Genomic DNA, 21,088 nt, shown 5'->3' with positions numbered 1-21,088 from the left:
GTTGACGCCTGCATCCTGCCGCGTCTGTACCAGAGCTATCCTACTTGCTGGGCGTCGACGCCTACATCCTGCTGCGTCTGTACCAGAGCTATCCAACATGCTCGGCGTCGACGCCTGCATCCTGCCGCGTCTGTATCAGAGCTATCCTACTTGCTGGGCGTCGACGCCTGCATCCTGCCGAGTCTGTACCAGAGCTATCCTACTTGCTCGGCGTTGACGCCTGCATCCTGCCGCGTCTGTACCAGAGCTATCATACTTGCTCGGCGTTGACGCCTGCATCCTGCCGCGTCTGCACCAGAGCTGCGCTTCCGTACCAGAGCTATCCTACCTGCTCGGCGTCGACGCCTGCATCCTACCGCATCTGCACCAGAGCTATCCTACTTGCTCGGCGTCGACGCCTGCATCCAGCCGCGTCTGTACCTTGGTTAAGTTTGATCTCTTTTTCTTTGTAATTACTTGATGGATTTGTTTCAAACTTAAACAGTTATTCCTAATCATCATCCACAACATATGACACAAGGACCATTACTGTTGTACCAATATTTTATCAGTCTCCCTTTTTACTGAAAATTTCAGGTTAAAGTTTAGATGCACTTTCACTCTATCTCATTCATTACTAAATGGATTTTATTCAAATGTAAATAAAGTAGTTATTTAAACTTATCATCCACATCATACAACACAATTCGCATAACTCTGGTCCAAGTTTTTTTACATAAGTTACGTTCTTGCCTGCCAAGTGTAATCAGTATTGATTTTATGACAGTACAAAGTTGAAGTTGAAGTTCTTTTTTTCTTGAATTTAAGGTAACTTTTGATGCATTTAACTATATCTCTCTTATAGCTAAATGTATTTGTATTTCAAACTTAAAGTAATTATTCATTATTATCACTTACATTATATGACACAAGGTCCATAACTCTTTCACCAATACTCTAGGATTTATGTCCCCGTTTTGCTTACAATTGTACTTATTTAGTGTTTTGATACACTTTATTTTTTATTTTTTATCTATCTTATTACTTTTTTGGACACAGACTCAAGCTATTGTCTACGGCAGTATCTTCATCCATCATTGAAGCCATTAATTAAAACACCAGTTTCCTCAGATGTGCCAACTTATACTATCCGGCATTGAAACAGTCGAGCGTATTGTCTCCTGTGACAGCTCTCGTTTTCTACGTATTAAATAAATTCAGTGAGCAAACACACAAAGACATAATTTTTTATCACACGCGAGCTTTTCTGCTGAAACATCAAAGTTGTCCTTCTTTGTTATACCCAAAGCCACGTCGACCAACGTCTTCTTTTCTGATAATGAGGCCAGCTTAAAAATGCTAAGGCAAAGGCTCAGCGGTGTATGGCATTCTGTAAACGTCCTCTACTTGTTTCTGAGGATACGATGTGCGAGTCAAATTATCAAAGCTGGGAGAATGACGACAGACGTAACTGGACATATGCCAGACAATCCACATATACAAAGTTTAGGTAGATGCCAGACAAACCACATATACAAAGTTTAGATAGATGCCAGGCAATCCACATATACAAAGTTTAGGTAGATGTCAGACAATCCACATATACAAATTTTAGGTAGATGCCAGACAATCCACGTATACAAAGTTTAGGTAGATGTCAGACAATCCACGTATACAAAGTTTAGGTAGATGTCAGACAATCCACGTATACAAAGTTTAGGTAGATGTCAGACAATCCACATACAGAAACTTTAGGTAGATGTCAGACAATCCACATATACAAAGTTTAGGTAGATGTCAGACAATCCACGTATACAAACTTTAGGAAGATGCCAGACAATCCACATATACAAAGTTTAGGTAGATGGCAGACAATCCACATAATACAAAGTTTAGGTAGATGTCAGACAATCCACATATACAAAGTTTAGGTAGATGCCAAACAATCCACATATACAAAATTTAGGAAGATGCCAGACAATCCACATATACAAAGTTTAGGTAGATGCCAGACAATCCACATATGCAAAATTTAGGAAGATGCCAGACAATCCACATATACAAAGTTTAGGTAGATGCCAGACAATCCACATATACAAAATTTAGGAAGATGCCAGACAATCCACATATATAAAGTTTAGGTAGATGCCAGACAATCCACATAATACAGAGTTTAGGTAGATGCCAGGCAATCCACATATACAAAGTTTAGGTAGATGGCAGACAATCCACATAATACAAAGTTTAGGTAGATGGCAGACAATCCACATATACAAAGTTTAGGTGAGCTTAAAATGATATGGATTGTCATTAATTCGCTTTTTATTTTAAGTTATACAAGGACGAACGTTTGGGCATTTGGTATTGTCACAACACCACGTGTTTTCAAAAGAAACGTAGTACGTGAAAGATTTACTGCCATGATAAAAATCACCTTATTTAGTGGATCTCAATTTTTATAATTGACGGACTCTGGACAAACAAGATGTCCTCTGGTGAAACACATCAAAATGACTTAAGTCATGTCTAAAAGAATGTAGCTCCTTAAACAGAGATCCTCTACCACTGCAAGAATACAATGTCCTTGCTGGATATATACTAATATAATAAAGAAATAACACAATTTGAAACTCAGTTACATCTATTTATTACTTGTATATTTTTATGGATTGTGAATAAAGAATTTGCACAATTTTGACATATCATACTGCAAAATATTACATTTTTTTCTGACATAGAGCCTGTACAATGTCATGCATGATCAAAATAGTCATCAAAATAAAACAAAATATACAAGCATATCACAATGAGTGAAATCAATACTCTGCAAAAAGCATTATACGTTTCATGAAATATTATCACAAAACTGATACAGCGCAGCCGTGCATATATCATGACCTGAATTCGTACACCGTCGACAAAAATGAAAAAACTTGATTTAGGCCCTATCATGATATCTAAGATAATGTTTATTCTTTAATTAAGTGTATCAAAAATGGCAGTATTGTTATAAGCTGTGAATTCAACTCATTCAAAAACTACAGTATTAAATTTGCACTCATAGGATATCCTCTTTTTAAATATGTTCATCATTAATGTTAAAATGATATAAAATAACATTTTCTATGGAAATAGCGTAATATGCATAAGAAACCTATTCAACATAAATTCCTTTATACATATAAAACAAACCTATGTACAAGTACTTATAATATATGGCATGCATGTATGAATCATACAACATTGTTTTCAATAATCCAGAAAATGTATCAGATATGGAAGGTAATATCCGCAACAATATAAATTAACAGTTACTATGGAAATACGTGCCTGTTACACACGGAGTTATTATTCATTGTTGTTTTATCGTAACTGGTGCACTTTTAAAAAACAGTATATTTGCAAATATCGAAGCACGCATGAAATAGAGATCGTGCAGAAGTTCTTCGCGTACTTTGATATTTGCAAATATATTGTTTTTACAAAGGGGCCCGGTTACGAAAAAACTATTTATGTTATTGTCAAATGCCCTTCAAGGGCATTGACTTTATCAATTAAATTTGACACTTGATACTAGCTAACATAATGTTACATAAGTTCATTCTTAATAACATTCTTAATGTGACCTACCAATTTGAATAGTCATGCACATACTTTATTTGATGTTCTATTCTAAATCACATTCTTAATGTGACCTACCAATTTAAACAGTCATGCACATACTTTATTTGATGTTTTATTCTAAATCACATTCTTAATGTGACCTACCACTTGTCATGCACATACTTTATTTGATGTTCTATTCTAAATCACATTCTTAATGTGACCTACCACTAGTCATACACATACTTTATTTGATGTTCTATTTTAAATCACATTCTTAATGTGGCCTACCACTAGTCATACACATACTTTATTTGATGTTCTATTCCAAATAAAATTCTAATTGTGGCATAATATTCTAAATGTGAATATGTTTTCGTAATCTGACATGACAAATTGAAGTTGACATGGCGTTTTATTCAGAATGAAATTTAGAAATTAACAATGACATGTCATTAAAAGAATTGAATTAAGACTATAAATGTCATAATAAGAATGTAGCCTGTGTAAAAATTCCTTCGCATCTGAACTCCAAACAACTTCAATCAATGATTTTATTCAGCGCCATATCATTAAATGAGATATATAATTTCTTAATTACAAGAGCATCACTTTGTGGGTGCATACGCTATTCTGATTTGTTTATCTCTGCATAATAGAAATATCATCCTACCCATGTGTTGTTACGCTATTTTATAAGTCCAAAAGGAGCCTATGATTCTTGCAAAAAGCAGGATTGAGTCATGTTTCTTGTTGTACATAGTCAGCTATTGATGGTGAACAAGTGTTGCAAGTTTCGATTATTTAGGATTAAACGACCTAAACACAAAAATTAACCAGGCAACGCCGACGCCGATCAAGTAATGATAAAACTCTTTATTTTTTCAAAAAAAATCAGATGAGCTAAAAGCTAAAAAATGTGAGTAAGAATGTAATTATGAATGTTACTTCACATTAAGAAAGTAACGTCGTATAGAAAATGTAACGTCGTATAGAAAATGTAACGTCGTCTAGAAAATGTAATGCAGGATTGTACAACTTGCAAAATTCAATTAAGTAACATGAACATAAAAGTTTTAATGTATGTGAATTAACTTTGTAATCAGAAATGAGCTAGTAAATATGTTTGCAATTTAAGTGCATTCGATAAGTATTTAGCAATATGATATAGCTATTTATAATATGGCAGATAGCACCCTCCATTATCATCAATACTCAAAACATATAAAAGTGTTTGAAACCGCGTTTACGGTCCTTCCGCATCATTGATAAACAAGACTACTGCCTTAGTCACGGCACACAGAATCGAAAATTACAGAAACAAAATTAATGTCAATCATTGTGTAAAATTAATGACAAGAATACCAACATAGCCCTAGGTCGCTAACCTGAGTAACATACAGTAACAGTGTAAACATGGATGACCTAGTGAATTCACGGAGACAAATATTGTGACCAATTTTCATTAAAAACTCACCACAAAATAACATTTCCAAGATGATAATTTTTGTACATGCTTTGCTTGAAGAAAATGAGAAATAACATAATATCTATTTACAAATTGATAGAGACAAATATAAGGCCAAGACAATTTGTTTACTGTGTGAATTATACTATTAAAATAATGCAGTAGTAGGCACAATCCTTGATGTAGCAGCCGAAAATTGCTTCTATAAAACATTCACCAAAACACACCATGTGCAGTAAGATGCGCATAATGCCATCTGTCTTCCTTTTTTAAGTTAAGAAGCAAATATAAATTTAACTTTTGGAAGCTTACGGTAATTGTGTCAAATTTATTTTACAGTTCTTAGCCCCTTTTTTGCGATGTAATACTAATAAATCTTACTCGTGAAACATCTATTCATTCATATTGTACAGATGTGTTAAAACTGAATCAAATTTAGGTAGATATGTAAAATGATATCATTCAATTCATTAAATAACTGCATTAGTTATACAAAACACAATGAATCTCTACTAACGCGCTCACCTGTATACAAGGCTTCTAGTGTGTTTGTGTTAGTACATAGTTAGGTTTCTGCCATGTTAGCCTATATTATATACCTATTACACACAGTTTTAAACCTAGGGCAATAAATTAATCAACTGCTGTAGAAATTACAAATCCAATATCACACAACAAATTTCAAGACTCTGGTTATTATTGATTTTCAAAGTTTCTTATATGAGCCACGCCATGAGAAAAGCAGCATAGTGGCTTTGCGACCAGCGCAGTCTGGTCAGGATCTATGCTGTTCGCTAACAGTTTCTCTAATTGCAATATGCTTTGAAAGCGAACAACATGGATCCTGACCAGACTGTGCGGGTGCGCAGGCTGGTCTGGATCCATGCTGGTCGCAAACCACTATCATGTTGGTTTTCCTATGGCACGGCTCATATAAAAGTCTATAGTAAGTACATGTCAGACACATGTGGTCCGTGACATGTTTGTATTAACCTTAGGGCAAAAATCTACCCAGAGATCCTTGTGTAAAGTTTCATCTAAATTCGTTCAGGTTTGCGTAAAATCATTTTAAAATCGGGCCAGTCGTTTCACACACGAAGGTTTCTTTATTTGTTTTATTTCCACTATATACATATAGAGAAAAGTGACCAAGCCCCCTGGGAGCCATTTTTTTTACGAATCGGTATAATTTCAACAATTTTGGTAGAGAGTCACACAGGGACCATTTGTGCAGAAATGTTTTAGAACCGGGCCAGCCGTTTTACTCAAGAAGATTTTTAAATTTCCACCAAACACATATAGGGAAAAGTGACCATGGCCCCTGGCAGCCATATTTCTGACGAATCGGTATAATCTGAATTATCTCAGTAGAGGGTGACATAAAGACCATTTCAGTCATCTGTGAAATTATTTCAAAATCGGTCCAACAGTTTAGAAGATGTCGTTTAAAGATTTTTCTATTTTTAGCTCTGGTGCCCCCTATGTGCAACCATGCGGAACCGTTTGAACAAATTTAGTAGAGGACCATCAAGAAAAATTCATGCCAAGTTTTATCAAAATCCATTCAGCGGTTTTGGAAGATATGTCTTTTAAACACAATTGGTGAAGTTAAATGGACGGACACCGGACACGAGGGGATCACGATAGCTCACTCTGAGCTTTTTGGCTCAGGTGAGCTAACACATGCACCCAAAGTTTTCTATTTGCCGAAATTCATTGCTTTTTGGAAATGCCTACACATAAGTTTTCAAACAAAATGAATACGCCAAACTGCACAAGACTACCATAAACAAAGGGGCAAAGATGGCCCTAAGTCGCTCACCTAAGAAACACACCATAACAGTGTAAACATGTTTGACCTAATGATTTCAAGGAGACTAATATTCTGACCAATTTTCATTAAGGTAATATGCGCCACCTAACGAAAGTCAACGGACCGTTATGAAAATCAAAATTGACGACATTTCCGATTGACTGGTATTTTTTTTTCTTTTTTTTTTTCTTTTTCTCCATTTTGCTGCTGTAAATCTTGCTGCTGTTAAACATGACCATTACATCATTTTTTCCCCAGAGCGCAAAATGTCGTACTTGACTAGACCTACATTCTAATTTGACATGGATGTAATCAAGGCAGTCATTAGGACCAAATCAAGTACAAGTTTGAATCTGGATTATGTATGAATTAAAGCTAGGTCACCAGGTCAAATCAAAGGAAAAGCCACATTTATGATCATATCTTAATGAAACTTGGTCAGAATGTTGATCTTGATGATCTACAAGTCAAGTTTTAATTTGGGTTAGGTTGGGTCAAAAACGAGGTCACTAGGTCCAATCAAAGAAAAGCTTGTTAACACTCTAGAGACCACAATTATAACTGTATTTTCACGCAACTTAGTCAGAATGTTAATTTTGGCGATCTTTGTGTCAAGTTCGAATCTGTGTCATGTCTGGTAAAAAACTAGGTCACTGGGTCAGATCGAAGAAAAAACTATTTATACACTTTAGAGGCTACATTTATGACCATATCTTAATGAAACTTGGTCATCAATCTCAATTGAGAAATACAGCCTCTATTGCATACGTTATATCATGTTTTTTCTTTGATTTTTCCTAATGACCTGTTTTGTTGTTTTTTTTTACGCCACACAACCATATTCAAATTTCGTCTTAATTTCATCAAGGCTATCATTCTGACAAAATTTCATAAAAATCAATTGAAAACTACAGTCTCTATTGTATACACAATGTTTTATTTTATTTGACTTAGTTTTTGACCACATATGGCCAATATTCTAACCTGACCTAGACATCATCATGGTAATCATTTGACTAAATTTTATAAATATCCTGTGTAAAATGCAGGCCCTATAGCGTATACAAGATTTTTCTTTAATTTGATCGGGTGATATAGTTTTAGCCCTAAAATGACCCGTATTCAAACTCCATCTAGATCTTATATAGATAAACACTCAGATTAAATTTCACTGAAATCAGGTGTAAAATGCAGCCCCTATTACATGCTTAAGGTTTTTTCGCGTATTTGATATAGTGACCTAGGTTCTGAACCTGGGTGACCCATATATTTAATTTTGACCTAGGTTTTATCAAGGCAATCATTCTGACCAAAATTCATGAAAATTGATTGAAAATTTATTTATTTATTTTGTTGGGGATAACGTCGCACTGACACAATTTTAGGTCATATGACGACTTTCCAGCTTTTATGGTGGAGGAAGACCCCAGGTGCCCCTCCTTGCACTATTTCATCACGAGCGAGCACCTGGGTAGAACCACCGACCTTCCGTAAGCCATCTCCTCACGTGAAGAATTCTACGCCCAAAATGAGGTTTCGAACCTACATCGATGAGTGGCAAATGGTTTGAAGTAAACGACTCTAACCACTCGGCCACGAAGGTCCCCGATTGAGAAATACAGCCTCTATCGAATACACAAGGTTTATCTTTGATTTCACCTAGTGTCCTAGTTTTTGACCTCAGATAACCTTTTTTTTCAACTTGGCCTTGTTTTTATAAAGGTTATCATTCTGACAAAACTCCATGAAGATCAGTTGAAAATACAGTCTATACCGCATATACAAGTTTTTTTCTTTGACTTGACCTTGTGACCTACTTTTACACCTAAGATAACCCATTTTCGACACTGGCCTAGAATTTATCAAGGTTATCATTCAGATTAAATTTCATAAAGATCAGTTGAACAAGAGCTCGTCGAACACGAAATGCCCCCTTGATGCATTTAGTAATTACACAAGGAACAGATATTATATGCTCACTGTAAACAAAAGTTGTACCATTCTGGTTTGATCTGACCTTGACCTTTAACCTAACAAGAGATTACAGAGTGATCTTGGCGTCATACACTGAGCCATTTTTGAATGTTCCAAATTTCAAGACTACATAAAGGTCAAAATCAATGTCAAATTTCCTTTCGGTATAAAACAATGTGTAATGTGGTCCAAATTTGAAAGCTGTGGCGTGAGAGGTGTTGCACATTTCATTACCTCTCATGAACAGACTCAATCAAACCGAGTCTGCTATTGCTCTTCTTGGTTGTATTCTTTGCTTCCAAAGGATCTTTTTACAGATTTTATTAACCATCACAACAGCAATCTTTAAGTGCCGTGTGGCGGCTGTAAAAAGTCTCCCCGTACTTGGATTCAGTGTTGTTATATTTTCTGGTCCTTTGGGATCATGGAGTCCATTCAACATATATATAATAGAGTTCCGCTTAAGCCGTTGCTAGGGGGCGTGAGAGGTGTTGCACATTTCATTACCTCTCATGAACAGACTCAATCAAACCGAGTCTGCTATTATTCTTCTTGGTTGTATTCTTTGCTTCCAAAGGATCTTTTTACAGATTTTATTGAGAAATATGAAAGCAGGTCACTAGATCAATTTCAAGGTCAAAGTTCATTTCGGTAGACAGAACTATGCATGTGCTTCAAATTTTAAGGATGTAGCTTGAGAAATGTAAAATAAGGTCACTAGGTCAAAATTAAAGTCAAACTTTATTTCGGAACACAAAACTATGCAAGTGGTCCAAATTTGAAGCCTCTTCCTTTAGAAATGTGAAAGTAGGTCAATATGTCAATCTCAAGATCAAAGTTAATTTTCGGTACACAAAACTATGCATGTGGTTCAAATTTGAAGGCTGTAGCTTATGAAATGTGAAAGTTGGTCACTGGGTCAAAATCAAAGTCAATATTTTTTCAGAACACAAAACTATGCAAGTGGTCCAAATTTGAAGCCTCTACCTTCAGAAATGTGAAAGTAGGTCACTAGGTCTATCTTAAGATCAAAGGTCATTTCAGTACACAAAACTACGCTTGTGGTTCAAATTTGAAGGCTGTAGCTTAAGAAATGTGAAAGTAAGTCACTAGGTCAAAATCAAGGTCAAATTTTAATTTGGAACAAAAACTATGCATATGGTCCAAATTTGAAGCCTGTACCTCAAAAATGTGAAAGAAGGTCACAAGGTCAATAACAAGGTCAAAAAAACCCCTTAACACTGTTGAATTAGTATGTCAAAGACAAGGTCAGGCAGTCATGGGATATTTCTTTCGTGCGTATTTGATAAATATCTTGACATTTTAGCATAACTATTTTAATTAAAGAAATGATGAAAGATGGCCATTTGTTTCATGTTAAGAATTGAGGCTCGTCACATTACAGGGAACACTTCCCGAACATATAGTTTAGTTATCTAAGCTTGACTTCCGTCGGCGTCTGTCTCAACACCGCGCACCCCATAAGTTTTGCATATATGCAGGTTTCTCTTAATAAACTGCGCACACACATTTTGCATCAACATCTGACCTCACAGGACAGTTGCATGTTAAGTCCAGCTTTTATTTTGTCAAAAGTATGTCTCTTTATCTTAGTGTTGCCTGTAGGCATGACGTTCTGAAATGAATTTGTCCAAATGCTTTAAAATATCGCACACATCTTCTGTTTTATTAGTTGACCGCACTGGGTTAGTAACATCACTGTAGCTTCATATAATTGAGCCATGCCATGGAAAAACCAACATAGTGGTTTTGCGACCAGCATGGATCCAGAACAGCCTGTGCATCCACGCAGTCTGGTCAGGATCCATGCTGTTCACTTTTAAAGCCTGTTGGAATTGGAGAAACTGTTAGCAAACAGCATGGATCCTGACCAGACTGCACATACATGCCGTGAATTCCCGGTCAAAATTACCACTTTAGATTTTCGCAGTAGAGAACTGTGGCAAGTCTATATCTGCATGTAGTTTTCGTGTGGCTATCGGTGTGTAACATTAACGCATTCGCATTGACCGTTAATTATAGGCTATAGCATCGTTAATTATAGGCTATAGCATTTATTTTTATCCATCGGTATTTAACAAGTTAGAAGAGTTAAAGACCCACAATACCTAGTGGTCTATTTTTTCCTCCCACATGAACTTTGTGCAAATAATTCTGGTAATACTGGTATCATACAACTATTCTACAAAATGACAGGTGGACAAGCTCAGTCTGGTTTTCATAACTTCATCTGCAAGCTTACTCAGTCATTTTCTTCTCAGTATAGTTTTATAAAAAAAAAATAGAATAATAACTATCTTACACTGTATATAGAAACAAAGTGTGATCTAAACTCACCTTATAACATGAAGAACCGTGCATACTACTACATTAATTAAATAATATATTTAGTAATACATTGTCTTAGCCTTATATCTGTTACTGTCAAACTGTAATTAGACACTTGTTATTTCTCATTTCTCCATACAAAAATGTATAATTACAATAATGGAACAATCTGACTGAAGCACTTGATCTCCTAAACGAAGATCCGAGAATGACCCATTCCTAATCGTCTTCTGTACATTTTTGATTTCCAGAATTGCTATTTTTATTTTCGCAATTCTATTTTTTTTTATTTAACCAATGAGACGATTTGTTCGAATGTCAAAGATTAAGAAAAATGTGTAGGCTGCCAGGGACTCGAATCCGGGACCAGTCGCTTACAGAGCAAGTGCTCTACCGACAGAGCTAACGCTTTACCGACAGAGCTAACCGGCTGACACTTTACGTCATAAAAAATGTAACTATCAAAAACCCAGTCTAAATATAGATTTTTTTATTCTTACAAAATGTTGTAAGTAAGTAAAAATGTGTAGGCTGTCAGGGACTCGAATCCGGGACCAGTCGCTGACAGATTTTTTTATTCTTACAAAATGTTGTAAGTAAGCCTTCTGCCTGGCTAACGGAATGGTCGTCAGAACGAGGCTACCAATAGCACGTCTTCAGATCCTAAGTATAGCGTAATAGGAGATGTACTTTAGTCAGACAGCATTATGGAAATACAAAAGGTTACAGTTAGTTAGTGGTGTGTCTTTAAGGTAACTTGACAATAGCCACTACTGACCTTGACATTTTAAAGGGATAAGTACAAATATATATAACTCTCAAAGTTAGAATTGAAGCTCAAACAAGAGATGGCACTATTAGTGACAAACGCCCCCGAGGTTTGTCCAAGAATGTTACAGTTCAATGCGCAAAATATGCCAGAATAGTTATGATATGACTAATTTTTCGACAAGAGAAAAAATTTCTCCGAAGGTAACCTTGACCTTAGAGCTAGGTTCTGGGTCTTGAACATGACACACTAACTCATCATAGGGAAAATTGTTACAAATAATGTTTGATGATGGCAGAGTACGTTATTGACTGGACAAGAAACATAAATGTTAGCTTTTTAATCTAAGTTTGACTTTATGTTGAAACTAGAGATTTTGGACTTGCGTCTGACACGTCATTTTAATATAGGGAACGTTTATGCCATGTAATTTTAAAATGTCTTCATCGACGGAATAGGTATGGAACTGACAAGAGTAACCTCTAAATGTGACGTCGATCGTGGAGCTAGTGATCTGGTTGTTATGCACGACACGTTTTCTCGTTATCGGGGAATATTTCTGCTAATTAATTTCGAAATTTCTTGATTAATGACAGAATCACGAACCGGATATGAAACAGACCCTTTTAACCTTTCACTTGACTTCTAAGTGTAAACTTGATCTTGGAGCTAGGGGTTTGGGTCTTGCGCGTAATCATTTTGTGGGGTCGAATCTACGTGTTTTTTTTTCATGTTTTGTCTTTGTGTGTGTGTATGTGTTTTTTCTTTTCGTTTTCATTTTCATTCCCATATTTTTGTTTCCTTCTTTGATGGTTTGTATTTGTATGTATGCATTTATATAAAACAACAGTATGTTTATTATTTGCATGGCTTAAATGCATGCATTTAGTCATATCATCTTTGATATAATGGTAAACTTTTTCTGACCTGCCATATCGGCTTATGATACTTCTCTGTTGTGTTGTCACATAGTTCATGAAGGAATCTAAATGTTTACGAGAAAAAAAATAATGTCGATGATGAGTTTCGAACCCACACGGTAAAAGATTTGTTTAACATGGACTGTATGCTTTACCACGGAGCTAATTTGCAATTGGTACAAAATCTTAAAATATTTAGATTGTAACATGATTAATGACAGAGTTACGAATCGGATCTGAAACAGACCCTTTTAACCTTTCACTTGACTTGTAAGTGTAAACTTGATCTTGGAGCTAGGGGTCTGGGTCTTGCGTGTAACACATTGCCTCCTTATGGTAAACATTTATGCCAAGTTGTTTCAAAACCCCCTCATAGATAACAAAGTTATATATCGGACACGTAAAGATCTATTATGATATGACTTCTAAATATGACACTGACCTTGGAGCAAGGGATCTGGGTCTTGCGCGTGACACATTGTCTGATTATAGTTACCATTTATGCCAAGATATTTCAAAATCCCTTCATGGATAGCAGAAATATGGACCGGACACAAAAATAACCCTGTTAACACATTGACCTTGGAGCTAGGGTTCTCATTTTGATAAACATTTATGCTAAGTACTTTTAAAACCTCTTGATGAATGGCAAAGTTACGATCCGGACACAAAACAGACTGCTTGACTTCTAAATGTGACCTTGACCTTGTAGAAAGGGGTCTGAGTGTTACACATGAAACGTCGTCTCATTAAGATTAATATATTTATGCCAAACTATTTCAAAATTCCTTCATGGATGACAGGATTACAGCCCGGACAAGAATTTACAAAGTTACGGTCGGCATTAAAGTCAAAGAACATACTGTAGTGTAAATAAAAAGTTATTTGCTGAAACATATTTAAATGATGTAAGGATGTTATCATTAAATAAAATCCTAAAATTATCTGTTTTTTTTTTTTTTTTTTTTTTTTTTTTTTTTTTTTTTTTTTAAAAATAGATATTGATATATGCTTAATCACTTAATAACAACATAATATAATAGGCCCTAACAAAATCTGAAAAATAGATCCCTCAGAAGCAATGAGGCAAAACAAATAGTAAAATATTTGCAGACTCGATTTAAATGAAGTTGGTTTAATTTGTACGTAAGTCAGCAGTGTACATGTATTTAGATAATTTACAACCAGGGCTTTGCACGGAATGAATTTGCAACCATGCTTTGCACGGAATGTCATGGATCAGAGGGATAGACTGGCTATATTCATCAATAAAACCCGGCAAACTGTATGAAATCTAAAGTGGTAGGATATTCATGGCATGTTTGCAGGTTGGTCTGGATCCATGCTGGTCACAAACCCACTATGTTGGTTTTCTCATGGCACGGCTCATATATATATATTACAGACACATCAGACCTATTTCATATGCTTTCTTGTTTTCGCTCAGTCATCGGCACATGTTCAAAATCAAACTCCAACGCAGTGATCTCCCGTGCCGCTTCGCTCATTGATCACTGCCAACACAATGTTTTAGCTACAATTCAGCTAAGTGGACTTCTTTTAGTTATATGATTATTTAGTTATTTTTTCCCCAATGTTTTCAAAGCTGTTTACAATTCTTTCAGCACAGGTGAATGTTCCATAATGAAAACAATAATGATTTTGAATGAAAATAGATATTTATTTACACGACCGGTAAGTATCCTGAAACGAAACTGAAAGTAAACAAATGAATATGTCAACGTTGATCTTTGACGCGGTTCACTATTATAATGTTGCCATTTGACCCAAGCCGAAACAGATGGAGGCGTTTGAATATTTTCATGTTGGCCAAGATATGTTATTGTCAAAAGTTTGGTATATCATAATGACATATTAATATACAAGTTAATTTTTTAACCGATCTGACATCACGTGATGAACCATGGTCACGTGAATGTTGTGTTGGCAGTGATCAATGAGCGAAGCGGCAAGGGAAATCACTGCGTTGGAGTTTGGTTCAAAATAGCATCCATACATTTGCTTAAAACGGCAGCCCTCATATTGCAATATTTCCAGTTTTGTTCACAGAATAGACCTTCTAAATTCAGTACGTTTTTTTTTATTTTATTTTATTTTTTTTTTGGTTATAAGAAATTTGCATTTAGATGGTTATTTAAGATTCTAACACGATCCGATTCATTTTCCTATTAAACAAAGGGAAGGCTGGAGACAGTGATTATTAAACAACAATTCACTGTTCGGGGTCACAACTATTACGTCATCGCATCAAGCGGCGTAACGGCGCGCTGGAAAAGAACCCCATTGAAAACGGGCAAATATTTAATGCATGCCCACAAGGTTGTACTTTAAAGTCCTTGATAACGTGTTAGAATGAAATAATATATTCATTTAGTGATTTGCTCTTGAATAATCACTGTTTGTCGTTCAGATGCGTAGGGATTTTTATCACTCGGGCTACGCCCTCGTGATATAATTCCTTCGCATCTGAACTCCAAGCAGTGATTTATTCAGCGACAAATCACCGATGAGATATATTATTTCTTAATTTTTATTTAAGGAAACGCGATAAAAACGCTAGTATTGCGTGGACAGATACCAGGAAGTATTTACTTTCACTTCCGGTTTACCCAAACAGCTAGTTGAAAAGCATATAATCAAAGCCCTTTAAAAACATCCGCACATTTTTCTTTGCAAAAATCTAAATAAAGCCTATATCTGCCATTAAAAAGTTTCACAGTACATATCCGCCGAATGTGGACCACGGAGGCATTTCCGGCGAATAACATGGCATATCCGGCATATTACATCCCTAAAACGCACACTTAACCAGAGCTACTACATTCATTAAGAATATGTCTACGTACGCGTGAGATTTTATGGGGGCAACGTCAGGTCGGTGGTTCTGACCGTACCCCCTCGTGCCTGAACTAATACATGAAGTGTCGGTTTGATGTTAAACTGGGTTACCCCCCCAAAACCCCTAGACGTCAGAACGTTATTGCCTTTAGGCAACGCGTTTAAATATTTGGTGTGCAAATTTCTTTTAACAGGGTTGTTAAAACCATTGTTACATGTTTGGCTTCTGAAGTTACTGGTAATAAATGTATGATAAACAGTAAGCCGAGAGTTTATGTAAACAGGTGAGAAAAGACTGAAGTTTTCAAAAGTATTCTGTCAGGAATAATGATACAAAAAAATTCAAAAACGGATGTGACTAAACATCACCCCTTTATCGCGCGTTATGGTTTACCGGGTAGATAATACAATTTTCTTTTTCTTTACGAGAAAATTTGCGCATAAATTTAGTGGTATAATTTTTCATTTTAAATGTGCTTTGCACTTTTTTAAAAAATTAGATGTACGCTATATCTGTTTTTAAACCTGTTGCACAGGGTTTCTAACTATTTTCCCCCCGTCTGTTTTTACATGATCAGATTTTTTGTATAACTTAAAAATGTCCAACTGGGGAAATTTCCTTTTTTCCCCGGTAAAAACGCGTAGCAAAAAGGCCGAGGTGATCAATTGTCAACTTTGGTGATAATGCAGTAATTCGTCCAAAATTGTTTCCCGGGGTGTATCGAAAAATCCATTTTTTTTTATTTTCGGCATTTGCGTGTAAATCGGGGGCCCAAAAGGGGTTATTTTTCCTGTGGAATAATTCTACATAAAATAGGAATTTTCTGCTCATATTCGATGTTTACGAGTTGTTTACTTTAAAACGAAAGTAGGGTTTTATTTGCGGACCCCTTTTTAAAAAGCGGGAAAAATGGGGTACTGCTTCGTTGCTTTCTTCACGATACTATTAAAAACCCCCTTTTTTTTTTCGTTTTTTGAAGCAAAGTATGGATATTTTGTGGAAAATAGGTTAGAGGATGAAAATCAGAAACTGACAAAATTGTTTTGAAATACTGATTTTTTTATAAAAAAGAACAAATTTCTTTTATTGGGATTAACATAGTGCTGCTCTCGGGGAAAACTGTCAGGGCGATCCGGTGTTTGTCGATTCCTTGGGTACATTCAGTTTTTAGCTGCTTCCTCTGATTATCTGAGCGCGCCGATGCCATTCAACCTTTAACCTCTGCGTAGTAGGGGATTAAAATCCCTGAGACTGTAACGTTTTAATTACTCGTCTTTGTTTTCTGCATATACCGAGGCATATTTTCGATGTTTTCCGGTTCCGCTTTATATATACACCGCAGACTGTTGTCTCCACGAACATCCGAGCACCCGAATCAGTCATAGAAATTCGCTTTCCACGCCAACATGATTCTTTTACTTTTTTCGTAATGAAAACTGCATACGCTACTGAAAAAAAAAACGGTCAGGAAGTGTAAAGCCCATCGCAAGTCGCTCAATAGCTATAATAATAATAATAATAACTTTATTTAAAGAAGGTAACACATAAAGATATATAACAGTGTTAGAACATATTAAATATCTTAAGTTTCAATGTGACCTTCTGTAATATTACACACAAAAATAGATTAAAACAGATTATCTAAATATAATATAAGACAGAATTAGAATGATGAACATTTAAATAAAGCATTCACTCTTGACAAACACTCCATTTAATTAGAAAAATAAAGTATGTATACAATCATAAAAAGAAAAACCACTCAGATACGCATTCATCCATTAAATGAAAATAAATAAATAGCAACTGCAGGAAAAAAGTTGTAGATTATTCAGACCATTATAAGTATTTGTTGTATTTGTTTTTAAAAGAAGAAAGTGAATCCACACAACGAATATTTTGTGGAATGATATTCCATACTTTAGCGCTATTATAGCTAAATGATTGTTTCATATAATTTGTGCGACATTTGGGTATTATTATATCATTATGTATAACTGATCTAAGGCCATAAATTTCATTGCTGGAAAATGTTAAAATATCAGATATGTAAGATGGTACCAGATTTTTTGTAGATTTAAATATCATTACTCCAGTATAGTATTTACATCGATCAGAAAATTTCATCCATCCAAGTTCTTTTAACATTTCAAATTTATGTGTCTGCAATTCTTTATTTAAAACAATTCTAGCAACTCTTCCTTGAAGTGCAAAAATCTTATTCATAGCTAATGTTGATTTGTTTTGTGCCATACCGACAATAAATAAAATTTGTATTGTATTGTATTGTCAAATTTCTGCGTGGAGTGCAAACAACAAACAAATAAAATCTTAAAGCCAGTGCTAGAACGCGATGAAGGTATAAGGTCAGTAATTCGGTCGAAAAATGTGCTTCCGTGGTGTAGTCGAAAGAAGTCCATAATAAATAGATCCTAATTTTCCCATTTTTTGCGCAAATAGGGGGTTATGTAGTTCCTAGTGAAATGCCAGTCAGTTGTGGTCTGCTACCCTAAAAATGGCGCATATTTGCTCTCGTCCGCGCAATAAACACATACTTCCGGTTTCGATCTGCAAAACTTGCCATGTGGGGTGTATGAACATGAAAACCGTCTCATTTCATGCAGAATGTATTCTAGAAGTGAAAAATGGTGATTAAAGCACTCGTTCTACACGAATTTGCGCAAAAAATGGGAAAATTAGGATCTATTTATTATGGACTTCTTTCGACTACACCACGGAAGCACATTTTTCGACCGAATTACTGACCTTATACCTATAAGAAATGTTTCTTATCAAATATCACACAATTTTCATCTCTATTTTCAAGAAAGATGTAATGCCAAACATATTGCCAAGTTTCATTGTGAAATTTCGAGATTTTAGAGAAATATAGACATTTAATAGAAGCCACCCTCTACCAATTTACTGGGCTAAATTTTGGCCCTATGGTCCTTTTATTGTATATTTTGGTAAAAGTTTCACTCGCTTGCATTATTTTTCACTTGGATTCTGAAATTTCATTCATTCCGTCATGAATAAGACCCAGAAGGATGCATTTTGTGCATTTTCTGACATTCCGGAGACAAAATATTGGCTTTTTAATCCCAAAAATCGCTGCTGAATAGGCGCATCTACTCAAAATATGGTCAAAATTCAAAATTTTTCAAATTTCACTATTATTTTGCATTGGAAACACCCTTTTATATCATATACAACCGATCTATGACTATTAAGACTAATTGCGATGTGTTTCGAGAAAGTCTTATACCACCACCGTCACACCGGTTTCCCATAAATTTTACGAAGTATGATATTCGCTGTAATAGGTATGATAACACTAAATGTAAACTGTTTAGAGCGAATTTTTACTTTCTTTCGAGGGTTAAATATTTCTTCGTAAGTGGATAATAATATGTATAAAAGATAAATACCTATGCTAGACAGTGCCTTGATTCATATTATTTTCTCCATCCAGATTTCGTCTGTTCGTGCATTTGTTCCTATTGTTGTATTTATTTCTAGTGTTCTCATTTCCTATTTCTGTTGGTAGCATTCATTACTGAACATAACATTTTTCTCCATCTTATCCGCAAAGCGTCACTGTTATAGTTTCTGAACTTTTGCTAGTATTTTAGTTTTTACTAAGGATTTCCCTTCCGATTTCTCATTTCCCCTTACATCTATGATTACTTTAGTTTCGCAGAACACGTCTTTTTTTTCTCTGGCGTTCATATTGATCCCTATAAGCTACTGTATTAAAAAGAATGTTTCAAGAAACTTGTTTTATTCTCAAGTCATTGATCACTCACTTCAGGAGATCCGTCTGTTTCAAATTGCAGCAATTCAAATACAATTATCGCTCTCTTACCAAGACGTTAAAAGGGTAATTCATTCTGCCTGGTTTTCAAATACATGCCTTCTTTCTCACCATTGTAAAAAAAATCATTTTATACATGGCATTCAGTTAACTAATTTTGTAGTCTACCGAGACTTTCAGAAAGTACAATAAATTTAGTGACTTGTATCTAAGAAACATAAAAAAATATAATATCGAACGTCGAATGTCTGGGCAGCTCGACATTCAATAAAGTTTCACTGTCGAGCTGGCTCGAAGTTCAAAAAAAATGCCAGCAAATTTGTGTATCGTATATGTCAACATTCTTAAACCTGTATCGTATATGTCAACATTCTTAAACATGTCCATGGATTTGAATGTCGTATGTGAGCTATGCTAAAACTTGTCCCATGCCTTTGTGAAGCAATGCAAGCTTAAATTTTGAAATTGGTTATAACTTTTTCATGGTTACATATGCGCAGTAAGGCGAGTATTCAAATGATAGTAAAAACGTTAATTATGTTATTTTCAATGTCTTTTTCAGGTCAGTTTCCTTGATACTTAGATAAAAGATCGACGCAACTGACAACACCTCAAAACTATAGACGTATTTCCGCGGCCATGCTACGTATATATCGCCATAAAATACGTGGATTTACAATTGGCCGCAAATACTTCTGGACCAAAGATCTATACTTCCGGCGGCTAGGCTACATACACCATGATATACTTGGCATCACCTCTTGTTTCCGGCCATTGGACAAAAACATTGCAGGACTTTAATCGTATTATACCCAAGAGTCTGTGAGAAAAACTGCTTTCAGATATAAATTTTCGTTTTCAGAGACAAATCATACTGAATTTCTTAATAGTTAGTAATGAAATGTCTGACTCTCACTTTTGTTAACACATCGCTTTTGAACTTTTATCTTATAAGAAACGTTAATAAGTAAAGTTTTGTATGTACGTTAGTATTATGTGGAAGGCTTTCAAAAAGTCCCACGCGCTGTCATAAGTCTTTTTTTTCCAGAAAGGTTTGATTTGGCTTCATTCTGATGCATATTGCTAACAATGGTTAATTGTTATTTTAGGATAATAAAATTAAAATATTTGGAAATTGCCGTTTTATGGCAAATACATGTACAACGAAATTTGCTGTGTTTGACATACCGCGGCAAAGATGGAATTGTTGAAATATTAAATGCATTTTGCTCTAAGAAACAAATACTTTGTGGGGCATATTATCATGTCGTTTTCAAAATCACTGTAGGGATAATACACGTTTTTTTTTGTGTATTAACGTCTGCAGAAGCCCGCGGGATTGTTTGTGACCGAGACCGAAGGTCGAGGTCACAAACATATCCCAAGGGCTTCTGCAGACGTTAATAGACAAAACAAACGTGTATTGTCGCTATTCTTGCATAAAAAATATTTCACGACGATTTATGTATTGTTTTCATATGTGATGACTTGACGATTCCGGTACATTTTTTTTTACCATTCCTGTTGTTCTTGGAA

At 35.3% G+C, this 21,088-nt stretch overlaps 1 long non-coding RNA gene across 1 annotated transcript; it reads right to left on the bottom strand.

Moving 5' to 3' along the window:
- Positions 1-2,609: 2,609 nt before the first annotated feature.
- Positions 2,610-10,058, bottom strand: LOC128549450 (uncharacterized). Its single transcript, XR_008367653.1, has 2 exons — positions 3,807-10,058; positions 2,610-3,674 (listed from the first exon to the last, which is right to left on the bottom strand). It is a non-coding gene; the product is annotated as an uncharacterized LOC128549450 (long non-coding RNA).
- Positions 10,059-21,088: the final 11,030 nt, after the last annotated feature.

This window comes from Mercenaria mercenaria, chromosome 16, assembly GCF_021730395.1.
Source record: "Mercenaria mercenaria strain notata chromosome 16, MADL_Memer_1, whole genome shotgun sequence".
In the NCBI taxonomy this organism is placed as follows: domain Eukaryota; kingdom Metazoa; phylum Mollusca; class Bivalvia; order Venerida; family Veneridae; genus Mercenaria; species Mercenaria mercenaria.
The sequence above is the reverse complement of the archived record's forward strand: the minus strand, read 5'-3'. Positions and strand labels throughout refer to the sequence as shown.